This window comes from Arvicanthis niloticus, chromosome 1 (genome assembly GCF_011762505.2).
Source record: "Arvicanthis niloticus isolate mArvNil1 chromosome 1, mArvNil1.pat.X, whole genome shotgun sequence".
In the NCBI taxonomy this organism is placed as follows: domain Eukaryota; kingdom Metazoa; phylum Chordata; class Mammalia; order Rodentia; family Muridae; genus Arvicanthis; species Arvicanthis niloticus.
Genome location: NC_047658.1, coordinates 16645774 through 16659840, shown reverse-complemented (window position 1 = coordinate 16659840; position 14067 = coordinate 16645774). Strand labels below are relative to the sequence as shown.

Sequence of the window (14067 nt, the reverse complement as noted above, 5' to 3'; positions counted from 1 at the left end):
CCAGGCCTGTGGCCATAATAATAATAATTGCAAACTTAACATTATTTAAACTTTAACTTTTGACTTATTATACTTTAGAGCTCAGAGCTCCGAGGCCAGCTACTTGCATTTTTCTGTGAAGCACTAATGATAAATGACATGGGCAAAGCTGCCAGGCAGTGACCGGAAAGAATCAAATTAACCCTTAACTCAGTAGTTCTGCTTCTGCACATTGAACACAATGACTTTCCAAAGAGCTCTAGTGTTTTGACTTAGTTTTACTAGTATAAAATTTTATGCATTCTATACTTGTTTATCCTGGGAACCACTCTTAAATGTTGTGCAAAGCTTATTTCATAACTTCAGTAATTTTTTTCCTTTCTCAGGGTCCCAATGATGGCTCTATTTCATTTTTTTAATAATTTCTTCAAGCTTTCTTTGCAAATCAAACATAAATCAGGAACTACCATTGTGTAGTTATTGCATTGTTTCCAAGGTGGGAGCACACAGCATGTACCTGAGCCATTAGGACTGTGCTGTACTGTGCCCCTATGCTTCAATTTTTAATTGTTTAAGAATCATTACATCAAGGAACATCTAGTTTCACAGGATTCACCAGAGCAGAAGGAGAAAGAAATAGGAAAGTCAGATATAATAGATAATTACGCACACAAAGGCCAACTGAAAAGCAGTCACACACAAATGAAATCTATACAGGTTAGGAGAAATGGAAACAACTGATTGTTTTTACAAAGAGCTGCTGAGGGCTACTGAGATGTCTCCATCCCTGCCTCCTATAGGTGATCCCTTATTTCAGATGGCAATCCCCTGGAGGGATGTGTCTCCTGCTTCTCAGGGTCCTAGACACCATCCTTTTTGACTTGGAGCTTCCATAGGCTTCTGAGAAGTCTCCATCCAGGCCTGCTGCTGGCAGTGTCTGTCATGGTATGCTGTCCCCAGCACTTCCTTAAATCTGTATGATGCTTTTCAGGCACATTGTAGAATATAAGATATGGATCCCAGTCTTAACATGAGGTTCCATGATTGTATTTTTGCTTTGTAGTAATTCAAAGTGCACTAAATGCATACAAATTAAACAGGACAGTTTCTTGCTCCCCTAAATATCTAACAAGGCAATGTCAATAAGGAAGTCACTCATAACACTTCCATTTTGTTTACTTTTATCCAATGAGTTTAATCCCATGTTATAAATTCAATTACATTGGAAATCATACGAAAATTGCATGATATACCTCTTGTAATACACAGGACTTTCTGTGTCAACACAAGATCTATTCACCCACCTTAACTAAAGCAAAGAGCCCTGGAGTGTAGACCTAGAGGACTCAAAGCAAAGAAACTGGAGAGTTTGAATGAAGCAATGGCACAGGCACAATATCAAAAGCAAGGCAAGTCCAGTCCTGCTTGTGGAGGCAGGCATGGTGCAGGTGCAGCTGAGAGTTCTACATTTTCATCTGAAGGCTGCTAGCTGAATACTGACTTCCAGGCAGCTAGGATAAGGATCTTATAGCCCACACCCACAGTGAGATACCTACTCCAACAGGTCACAACTTCCAATAATGTCATTCCTTGGACTAAGCATGTACAAACCATCACACCTTCTAAAGGCAAGTCCCTGAATCTCTGAGCACACTTGAATGTTGGTAAATGTTCCTACCTTGATGATAATGGACTGAGCCTCTGAACCTGTAAGACAGCCCCAATTAAATGTTGTCATTATAAGAGCTGCCTTGATCATGGTATCTGTTCACGGCAGTAAAACCCTAAGACAGCTGTCTAGACTCATGCTCTGCCATCTTTCTAAAGCCTCTCAGGACTACCTGCCCATATGTGAGACTTCACAATGTTCACATCGATCATTATGCAGGAAATTGTACTGTAGAGTGAAAAATTATAAAGGCCATTTTATGAAATATGTGTAGATTTTTCGCCTTACAGAATGCGGAACTGAAAATAAGATTTCAGGCCTTCACATTCCAGGTGAAGGACACTTGCTGGATTACATTCCTCAAGCCTCGCCCAAGGCAGGAAGACACATTCCTGACCACAGATAAAAGATGCTGCTACCTAGGTGGGGCTATAGCCGGAAAAAAGCAAAGATAGTTGATCTGAAATAGTTGGTAAATGGCAGGATAGGACACAATAGCATGGTAAAAAACACATTTTTGAGAAGAATGAGTGTGCAGTGATTTTCACATGACTCTAGATCATTTGGGCTAGATTCTCTGAAATGTTCCACTGTTCTTGGTTACCCCTCCCTTGGTCTTCCCAGTGCTATGTTCAAAATTTGTAAAACAACCAATCATGTGTAAGCGTGTGAAAATGCCTTCCTTCCCCCACCCCATGCTATAAAAGACCCTTTAACCCACCACTCGGGGCCAAAACCTTGTTCTTGGAGCTAAAGAGCTTGTCATTTTGACCGCCGGCTTACTTCCCTAATAAAGCCTCTGCTGATTGCATCCAGGTATGGTTTCTTGTGATCTTTGGGTGGTCGATATTTCCGGTGGCTTGAGGAAGGGTCTCCCGAATATGGGGGTCTTCAGTACTACACATTTTCCTTCATTAAATCTGTTGTATGCATTTTGTGAATTGTGGTTTCTCCTTCCCAGAAAATGATCAGTTTTTTCATTTCGTGTGTGTGTGTGTGTGTGTGTGTGTGTGTGTGTGTGTGAGAGAGAGAGAGAGAGAGAGAGAAATTATATGTATATATAATTGACATCTTGTCAACTCAACAAACAAATATGCCATTGCCAAATGTTAACCTTTGCTTTTTATATTATTCTCAAGATTTTATGGTTTTTTTTCTTCACATTTCTACATTTTATTCTCACAAGACAGCCGAGGTGAAGCTCGGGCCTGGGCCACAGGCCTCTGGACTTTCCTCCAGCAGGAATGAACCCCAGGTCCTCAGGACTGCCCCACCAGTGGCTGGTTTTCAGGCAGACCATCATAAGTGCGGAGGTGGAAGGCTCCAGGGGTCACATGGCAGGGGGCTAGGTGCGGGGGCACACACTTGTATGGCTAGAGAAAGTACGGCAGGTCCTTCTCTATCATCTGGGGCTCCTCCATGGGACCATAGCGCTTCACCAAGCAGCCGTTCTTATCAAAGAGAAACTTGGTAAAGTTCCATTTGATGGCATTTCCCAGCATGTCCCTGCCCTTGGGCTGGACTTTCATCCATTTCCACAGTGGGTGGGCATCGTCCCCATTTACACAGATCTTGTTGTACATGTCAAACTTGACTTTGTAGCTGGCTGCAAACTCGTTTGATTTCTTGATTACTTCCTGGCTCCTCCCTCTGGAACTGGTTGCAGGGGAAGGCCAGGATTCGTAAACCACACTCAGCATATCTGGCATGCAGATCGACAAGCTGAGTGTAGTTTAAGTCGGTTTTGCCTCATTGCAAGGCCACATTGGTGAAGATGCACACGAAACCCCTGTACTTATCCAGGCAAACCATAAACCATGTGCCCGTTGATGTCCTTGGTTGAGAATTTGTTCACACCCTGTCTCAAAAAAACAAAAAAACAAAAGAGAAAGAGAGAGAGAGAGAGAGAGAGAGAGAGAGAGAGAGAGAGAGAGAGAGAGAGAGAGAGAGAATGAATTCGTTCACGAGCGCGCACAATGCCAATCATCGCAGGATGCACACGTGGTACCTGCCCTGCCAGGTGCAGCCCAAGCCCTGCACAGCAGTGCTGGCTTCAGTCAAGATTTTATGTTTTATCATAATATATCACAGTTGAACTTTTAAAAGTTCATATTTAGTTTTAAATTTTCAATGCTTTAAAGACTCAGTGTTTCTTTAATATATCCATTCTCTTAACTGTGAGCTCCACAAAAATCAAAATGAAGTTGCATACTTTTTTCTTCCAAGAAGGAAGAACCACTGCACTGTTGCAACACAAAGGCAAGATTAAAAATGCAATAGTATAAATAACTAGGTGTTGATAAGCCCCGCATGGCCTTGGTAGGAACAGAATGACATGGTTCCTGCCCCTGGGAGAGAAACAGCAGACAGGTTTTTTTGTTTGTTTGTTTTTTAATAATGTACTTTTATAATGCATTTTACATTCCTCCATCAATGAATGCCCTCCCTGTTAATGTTAATGACTCCATGATAGTCAAAGATAGCCCAAGTCTGGAAGGCTAAGGTGTGGCTAAAGTGTCAGCAAAATGGTAAATGCTGAAACTTTCTGGACAGATCTTAAGGGTATGGAAAACAACTCTTAAAAAATAGGTTCAGAGGCAGTTGGATTTCTGAGTTCGAGGCCAGCCTGGTCTACAGAGTGAGTTCCAGGACAGCCAGGACTACACAGAGAAACCCTGTCTCGAAAAACCAAAAAAAAAAAAAAAAAAAAAGTTCAGGGTTGGAGAGATGGCTCAGTGGTTAAGAGCACCGACTACTCTTCTAAAGGTCCTGAGTTCAATTCCCAGCAACCACATGGTGGCTGACAACCATCTGTAATGGGATCTGTTGCCCTCTTCTGGTGTGTCTGAAGAGAGCAATGGTATATATACATAAAACAATTAAATAAATCTTTTAAAAAAAAAACCCATAGGTTCAAAAATAATATAATTTTGGCTGGGCAGTAGTGGCACACACCTTTAATCCCAGCACTTGGGAGGCAGAGGCAGGCAGATTTCTGAGTTCGAGGCCAGCCTGGTCTACAGAGTGAGTTCTAGGACAGCCAAGGCTATACAGAGAAACTCTGTCTTGAAAAACCTATATTTGTGTGTGTGTGTGTGTGTGTGTGTACATAAGTATATTTTCTCAAAAAAAAGGATGCAATATGAACTATATGAGAGGTTTCATGAATCTAAAGGAACAAAAGCAGCCAACATAAGTCAAATTGTCAGAAGGATAAGGAAGGAGATAAAGAGACTTTGGGAGTGGTGGTGACAGGAGATTCCATCCAGTTAAGTTGTTTTGTTTATGCTTACAAAGACAGATTCCTGAGTTCTGAGATAGCCTGGGACAGAGCAAGGTTAAGCCCAGTGTCATAGGAATGGTAATTTCATGATAAGTTCCACCCAGCTCATTTACATCTGAGTTTAACTGAGGAAGGATGATCTCTGAATTCTTTTGCAATATTAAAAGAAAATGTATCCTTGCAGTTTCCTAACAATTAAGGAGCTGTAGCCACTGGATGCTGATTCATAGGATAATTAAACAGAAACCTGGAGTAAATGACTATACATTGATATGTAAAATAAAAGACTGGGCTTATGGTCTGCAAGTGATGAGATATCCAGAGCATCTTGTAGAATAGCAAGAAAGAGTTGCTTGGAGAACTATCTCGAGCAGAAAATACAGACAGCGAGCTAGCTGGAGATCTCCAAAGAAAGCAGAACATAGAGAGAGCAATCTGGACAGCTGTCTCAAGCAGTACCTAGGCCACCAACCTGGACCCACTTTGATTTGAGTAGTTTATTTAGCCACTCCCAGACACCGCTTCCTCAAAAACTCTCTCCAAGCTGAGGCTGGTCTTTGGCAAGATGTCCAGTGTTGGAACTCAAATCTTTGTCAAAAGTGAATTGTGCAGCTCCACTTCTCTATCCATAGAACACACAAAAATTGTCACATAGACTCAGGCCAAATTATCCCATTGGCCATCCCAATATCCTGGGATCACTAACATGTTAGGGCTCCACTAGACTTTGAACATTTCTTTTGTAGAGTGAAAAATTATAAAGGCCATTTTATGAAATATGTGTAGATTTTTCCGCCTTACAGAACTCGGAACTGAAAATAAGATTTCAGGCCTTCACATTCCAGGTGAAGGACACTTGCTGGATTACATTCCCCAAGCCTCGCCCAAGGCAGGAAGGCATTCCTGACTACAGATAAAGATGCTACCACCTAGGTGGGGCCATAGCCCTATAGCCGGAAAAAGTAAAGATAGTAATCTGAAATGGCAGGATAGGACACAATAGCATGGTGAAAACCACATTTTTGAGAAGAATGAGTGTGCAGAGTGATCTCACATGACTCTAGATCATTTGGGCTAGATTCTCTGAAATGTTCCACTGTTCTTGGTTACCCCTCCCTTGGTCTTCCCAGTGCTATGTTCAAAATTTGTAAAACAACCAATCATGTGTAAGCGCTCGAAAATGCAACCATTCATGTGTAATCATTTGATATGTACCTCAGCCTTGAGTTTGAGTATAAACAGGTTCCCCTGCATTTAATCAGGAATGATTCTCTCTTCTAATTCAGAGAAGTCTGCAAGTTTGGCTCGGTTGTAAAATTTGATATTATACTTAAATGGTTGTTCCTAGTTTTATATACTAGAACAACATGCACTTAAAATTTTTAATTCCATTTGAGCTGGGTTGTACTACAGAAGTGACTATGTAGACCAACATGGCCTCAAATTCATGGATATGAATTTGTCTCCAAAGTCCTGGAGTTAATAGTATACTCTACCATTCTTGGTAATATTCTATTTTGAAAGTGATTTTATGGGCAGAGATGGCAAGCACAAGAAATGACCGTATGAGGGATTGTGTTGTTGCAATTCTTCAATGCTCCTTTTCATCTATCTGGTTTACGTTTGCTCTTCTTTTCTATATTGTGTGTGTGAGTGTGAGTGTGTGTGTGTGTGTGTGTGTGTGTGTGTGTGTGCGCGCACGTGCGAGCATGCTATGTAGCAGGGACCTTTCTCAAACTCACAGTGATCAGTCTACTCTTTGCCCCCCAGTGCTGGGACTGAAGAAATGCTCTACCATACTCAGCTTGAAAAATAAGTTTTATGATGTAAGTTGTCTCTTTTTTTTACAAAAATTTTAATAATCTATCTCTCTCTCTCTCTCTCTCTCTCTCTCTCTCTCTCTCTCTCTCTGTGTGTGTGTGTGTATTTGTTTGTGTGTGTGTGTGTGTATTTGTTTCTCCAGACAGGGTTTCTCTGTGTAGCCCTGGCTGTCCTGAAACTTACTTTGTAGACCAGGCTGGCCTCAAACTCAGAAATCCTCCTGCCTCTGCCTCCCAAGTGCTGAGATTAAAGGCATGTGCCACCATTGCCCAGCTACTTTATATATTTGAGTGTTTATTTATATGTATGTGTTTGTGTGCCATTCATACATGTTGGCCAGGGACACCAGGGGATGTTGTCAGAATTCCTGAAGCTGGAGTTACACATAGTAATGTGCAGCCTTATGTACTGAGAATGAAGGAAACTGGGTGCTCTAGAAGAAATTTCAGTTCTCTAAATTTTGAGGTATTCTATTTTTCTATTCTTGATAATGTTTTCTGTCTAAGGCACTCTAGGTCACTTGGGGGCCAGAGTTCTGTTGAGTAGGCCCCTGCAGGTATGAGATAGGAAAGTGAACCAGACTAAGAGATGAGAATGAAATCCAGGTGCAGACTGACTTTCTCAACCTTGGTCAGTATTTAGGGAGTGTAATGCCATGTGGTTCATTGTCAGCATATTTAAAAAACACACTACAATTTGGGAAAAGTTTTCCAGGCAAAAATCAGTCCAACCAGCCCAATCCCAAGTCTACAATAAAGCTTGATATGTGGCTACATAGAAACCCTTTTACAAACTAAATGTGACTGTGATGGTGGGTTCTATAGGTAAAAGACCTGGCATCTACTGTGGTTTCTGACCAATAGCAGAGATGCCAGCAGGCCATAAAGGACATGTGACATCTCCCCTAATGTTTGGGAACAGTCTAGGAAGGAAAGAATTTAAGACAGTCATTTTGGAGAATTTGTTTAAGGTCTGCCTCCATGAAAAAACTTATGTGAGGTCTGCCTACATGGAACAAAAAGGTTACTGGGTCATTAAGAAAATCCCCTTCCAGCCTTTTAGGTTGAATGCAGTTATTTTATCTTTTTCCCTAGTGCAGGCCTCTGTATATTTAAAATTTCTGGTTTCCCTGGTGATCTGTGGGAGCAAGGATCTTTGTGCCCCAACATCCTGTTCCTCATTAAAGAGTGGAGCTCTCTTGAGTGGGAGAAGCAGCCTCAGCCAAGGATGAGCTCCTACATGGTTATCCCAAAACACAACATGTTCAGTGAATTCATATCCACACAACCAACAGAAATGGAGACAGCAAATTGTATTAATATATTTGAGCAGACTTATTCACACATATGTAACAAGATAGAAATTGTTTGAGAAGAATTTAGAAAGGGCCAGGGAGAGGACAAGGAAGAGGAGAGTGATGTAATATATTTAATTATAATATATAAAAATAAATGTTAAACAAAGGACATTTGCTAGACTGATGGCTTAGCAGTTAAGAGCACTTCATGTTTTAACAGTGGATATAGATCCCATTTTCAGAAACCACATTGTAGCTAACCAATAACTGCTATAACTCCAGTCCCAGGGATCTGATGTCCTCTTCTGACCTCTGCAGTTATTGTGCACAGACAAGTGCAGGCAAATACCCACTCACCACTATGTAAAATAAAAATAAAGTTTACAAAAAGTAGCATACCCTACATTTATACCATAACCAGAAGACAGACAACACTCAAGGTTAGTTAAAATGCACTCAGGATGGTTGTTCATGGAAGTAGCCATGATCTTCCTTTGAGCCAGCATCCTCATAGTCAAAAACAGCCTTATTTTGAAGTTAGAAAAGTTCAGCATAGCTGTTCATCTAAGAAAAACATTCACAATGCTGATAGCTAACTGTGGCATTGAGATATATCTATATCTATATCTATATCTATATCTATATCTATATCTATATCTATCTATCTATCTATCTATCTATCTATCTATCTATCTATATTAAATCATATGTTATAATTAGTAGAAATCATGGGCTCCTGAGCAATATACTTTCACAATATCATTTGCTTGATTATCTGCTAAGACCTTATGGTATAAGGTGAACATTCTAGAGGGATTTTTGTCCAACATTTTTACAATTTACATGTTTCTGAATGACTTTGAATTAAGAATGCCCATAAATACCTCTGCTTTTTACATTGTGACCATGTTGAGAAGTAGGTTTATTTAACTTAGCAGTCTTAGGAGTAAGTGAACCTGTAAGTGAACATATCCAGACTCCTTACGTGGAATCCTAATGCTTCCTTTGTTGACAAAAAATAAAAGCATTGCTTTGGAAATGAGTCCCCTGTTCTCCTTTTCTGCAACAGGAAAGAATTCTTTCTCAGCTCTTCTGTTTTGGCTCTTGTGTTTGGTCAAAGTGACATGGAATTAACTAAAACTGCAACAGTTTGGTACTGTGAGGGATTTTTCTTTTTTTTTTGTCTGCATATTCTTTTTTTTTTATTTTATATTTTATTTACATTTAAGATGCCATCCCCTTTCCACATTTCCCCTCCCTAGAAAACCCCTATCCCATGTCCCCCCTTTCCTTTTTGCTTTTATACGATTTTTTTAAAAAAATGTTAATCAAAGGATTTATAAGTTTGGTAATGCTCAATCAGAAGCGTAACCCAATACCCAACCTAGATATAAAAACTATCTTTGACTGGTGGAGGCATCTGCCTCCATGCCCCCTCTCTTTTTCTCTCTCTCATCACTTAGCTTCTCGTGAGGGATTTTTCTTAATTATAGCTTTTAAGTTGTAAAGCCCCTTTTTAAATTTGGATCATTTGAAGTGATAAAAAATACGTTTTTGGGAGGCAGAGGCAGGCGAATTTCTGAGTTCGAGGCCAGCCTGGTCTACAGAGTGAGTTCCAGGACAGCCAGGACTACACAGAGAAACCCTGTCTCGAAAAAACAAAAAACAAAAAACAAAAAACAAAAAACAAAAAACAAAAAAAAAAAAAAAAAAAACAAAAAAAAAACAAAAAAAATAAAAATGAAAGAAATATGTTTAAGGGCCTGGAGATATGGCTCAGTGGTTAAGAGCACTGACGATCTCCCAGAGGTCTTGAGTTCAATTCCCAGCAACCACTTTGTGGCTCACAACCATCTATAATGGGATCCAATGTCCTCTTCTGGTGTGTCTGGAGATAGCTAGCTACAGTGTACTCATATTCATAAAATAAATACATAAATCTTAAAAAAAATACCTTTAATCTAGGTCACAGCTTCTGGTGGCATCCTTCATTTATAAAGGTCACTGTAGGTGGTAGTTTTTTCCCCTATGTTCATGATATACCTTTGGCTAACAAGTATATATTTTTAAAAACTAGCATTAGAGGCTACTTCTTTGTAATCCTGGTATAGACTGAAGACCAGCTGAGACATCCAGCCACGTGGACTGAGCCACTACTGTATTTTTCATCTGTCCATTTGCAGACAGACATTGTTGGACTAGTTGGACCACAGCTTGCAAGTCATTCCAATATATGCTCCTTCTACATGTACAGAGAGATCCATTCTATCACTTACATTCATTAGAATGCCTTTAATAGTACAGCTTTGGGTTTTTTTCCCCTTCACACTGAGGAAGATGTGCTGGCTAGCAATAGTGTTCCATAGAGTTTGCCATCTGTTTTCTGCTTTTCTCTCAGGGTTGTGTAAAGCCTCATACTTACCAGGTGAAAAGTAGCTGCAGTTTACCTAAACCAACCATGAAATCACAGAACAAAAATCTTAGCATTCTCTAAAAATCTCTCTTTAATTGTTACTATTCTGGGCACCCTTTTCCCCTATGGGCTGGATTCTTTGTATCACTCCAAATTGAATAATGGGCCCTGCAGCCTGGTAGTGGTGGCACACGCCTTTAATCCTAGCACTTGGGTGGCAGAGGCAGGCGGATTTCTGAGTTCGAGGCCAGCCTGGTCTACAGAGTGAGTTCCAGGACAGCCAGGGCTATACAGAGAAATCCTGTCTTGAAAAACAAAGAACAAACAAAAAAGAAAAAAAAAAGAAAATTATTTTAAAAAAGAAAAAGAAAGAAAAGAAAAGGAAAGAAAAGGAAAGAAAAAAGAAAAAGCCGGGCAGCGGTGGCTCACGCCTTTAATCCTAGCACTTGGGAGGCAGAAGCTGGCAGATTTCTGAGTTCCAGGACAGCTTGGTCTACAGAGTAAGTTCCAGGACAGCCAGGGCTACACAGAGAAACCCTGTCTCAAAGAAAAAAAAAAAAGAAAAAAAAAAAAAGAATAAAAGAAAAAAAGAAAAAAATGGGCCCTGCAAGTTATCAGCCATGATTCCCTGGAGGAAGAAGGGAAAATGCTGGAAGAGAGAAGGCTAGGGCATCAGATAACAGGCACAAGTGCTGCTGAAATGCAAATCTCTCCAGCACTAGAAAACGTCTAGCTCTGGAATGGAAGCCTGGTACAGGAACCACCTTGCCTTGTCCCTTCAGGGCACTCTCAACCTACACATCTTTAAAGGGTTGGCCCTGTACAAGAAGGCTTACTCTAACCATAAGGGAAGTGCTCATTCACTCAAGACTTGCTGGCCAATCAGGGCCTCCAGTCTGACCTGCCAGTCAGAAGTGGAGGAGGATGCTTCTGGGTGCCATGTTGCGGGTTCAAGCTGAGGAGGCTTGAGTGCTTGGTGTGTCCTGCTCTGTGAGCTGCTGCATGCTGTGTGTGGAGTTCAGGCGAGCTCTGAACCCGCGATATGGTGAGTATGTGGCAGCTGCTTCCAATGGGAAGGGGCAGGCGATTAAAGAGCTGGAGCGAGTGTGGTGAGTCCTCCCTGGGGCTGGGTGGGAACCTCAGCTAGACGTGGCCGCCTGTGAGGTTGTTTGTGGTCTTAGCTGCTCCCAGAGCCTGGAGGTGACCTCTGAATAACTTTGCCCTGGGGCTGCATCTGCGCAGGCATTTGGAACATGGGCTTGTATGTTGAAACATTGTTGGCAAGATGGCAAACACAGAAACGTCTAGTTTCTACGGTATCTTCTACAATTTTTGCACTTTGTTTTAACAGTATGATGTAAGATATATTGGAGTTAATATGAGAACATTGTAAATGTCCCTCTCGTCTTGGGTAGCAGTCCAGTATTAAGCTGTGCAGCACTGTTTTAGACTCCTCCGAGTTTATCCCATTGTATAATAGTGTCTGCTGACTTCATACATGTCGCCCCTTCCCCTCCAGGAAGTAGTGTAAAGATGACATTCTTCTTTGGATGCTTACGTGGCATAAGATATAGGTGTTATAGAGTTCCCCATCCCACCGTTTGTACTTGGTACCTTCTGCTTTTCTTGTCCTTTTCATCCTTTGGGAACGTCCACTTAGGACTGTGTCACAGTTTCAGGTCTCTGGTATACTTACATACTTCTGGGGATGTCTGTGCTGTGTAACTCTCCCCTCTGCCTAAGTGGCTAGACGTGCAGGCTTCTGTCCCTATTGAAGTTGTTCAAAGTGTAACCTGGAGACTGAAGGTAAAAGAGACTTCAGGATGATGTCATATGTGCAATGCAAAATCTGTTCGAGGCTGGGTCCCCTTTGAGCATTAACCAGAGCTGGATGCTTGCTATTACTAAAGAGATAGTTGTTTCTTTTTTTTAAAAAAATGTTTTATTTATTTACATTCCAAATGTTGCTCCCATTCCCAGTCTCCTTTCTAAAAGTCTTCACCCCATCCCCCTCTCCTTTGCCACTGAGATGTTGCTGCTCTACACCCCTACCCCACCCCCACTTCAGTGGTCTCTCAAGGGAGAAAGTGGAGGAAATCCAGATTCTGACTTACAAACATCTTTTAGACATTTTTTTTAATTGGGCTGATTACAGTAACAGCAACTAGGCACTGGCCATCAGTAGTTACGCTGATTGGCTGTGCCTATATGGGATCAATCATTCTGGAAGCATACCTTCATTCCCCAGAGGACCCAGGTGGCCTACAGCCAGTATGTTTTATGGTTTTTCTGAGAAGCATTTCATCAGAGGCATTTCTGGGAAAACTTTCTGGGGCCTGGAATGTGAAATCTCTCTCTTGTGGCCTAATGCCCTCTCTTGGAGCCATCTCAGAGTTGGATCAGAGTTGCATAATCTTATCATTTGTTCTAGAAGTTCTTTTATTGGTCAGGATTGTTTTGGTTTTCCTGAGAGGTTTTGTTTTTCCATATGAAGTTGAGAATTGCTCTTTCAATGTCTATAGAAAGTTGTGTTGGAATTCTGAGAGGAATTGCATTGAATTTGTAGATTGCTTTTAGTATCATGGCCACATTGACAATTGGTTTTGGTTGTCTGTTTTTCTTTTTTTTTTCTTTTTTCTTTCTTTCTTTCTTTTTTTTTTTTTTTTTTGGTTTTTCGAGACAGGGTTTCTCTGTGTAGCCCTGGCTGTCCTGGAACTCACTCTGTAGACCAGGCTGGCCTCTAACTCAGAAATCCGCCTGCCTCTGCCTCCCAAGTGCTGGGATTAGAGGCATGTGCCACCACCGCCCCTCGGTTGTCTGTTTTTCAAAACTGGTTTTCAGTGTGAGGAGCTGATGGTCTTAGAACTTGTCAACCAGGCTGGGCTTGAACTCAGAGAGTTCTGTCTCTGCCTCCCAAGTGCTAGGATTAAAAGCATGTGCCATTAGCACTTGGCTGATATTACTTCATAAATTTCATTTTTTTTAATGTGTCATTCCTACAATCTTTTATTTGTATCTATTCTGGAATGTTTCCCAGTCTTTAAGAATTTCATTCCTTTTTAAAAGTGCTTTAGTATTAGTTTCTCATTAGAGAAATACTTTCTGCATGCCAGGCTTGCCTCCTGCTTTGTAATTAAGAATTGCTTTGTTCACCTTATCCTGGCTCTTGGCCCAGTGACTTGAAGACAGTCCTGTAACTCTTTCAGGCTTGGCCATTACTAGTCAGTGAGATGGAAAAGAGACCAGTGCCTGAGTGTCCTCTGACTTCCATGGCTTTTATTGGACACTTACAAATGAAATGGGATTTGGGTTAGAATTGAATTCACTGACCAACTCTGATGCTGGCGTATTCACAGCACAGAAAGTGATGGGATGGGGAGGGAGAAGGAGGAGTTTCCTGTTTGACAATATTTGGTTGTCATTAGCAATGAGTAGTCAGGTAATCAAATTTTGATGATCAGTAAAAGGCCTGATTGTCGAATTTTTTTGTGTCATAAACCAGGGTCATCAGAAATCTTGATTAGGAACTGAACTAATTTCTAGAAACCAAAATTCTGTAGTTACACTAAGTTAACCAGTACAGAAGATATGGACAGACTGGTTTG

At 41.0% G+C, this 14067-nt stretch overlaps 1 pseudogene; it reads right to left on the bottom strand.

Moving 5' to 3' along the window:
• Positions 1 to 2983: 2983 nt before the first annotated feature.
• Positions 2984 to 13678, bottom strand: LOC117724448 (phospholipid hydroperoxide glutathione peroxidase GPX4 pseudogene; annotated as a pseudogene).
• Positions 13679 to 14067: the final 389 nt, after the last annotated feature.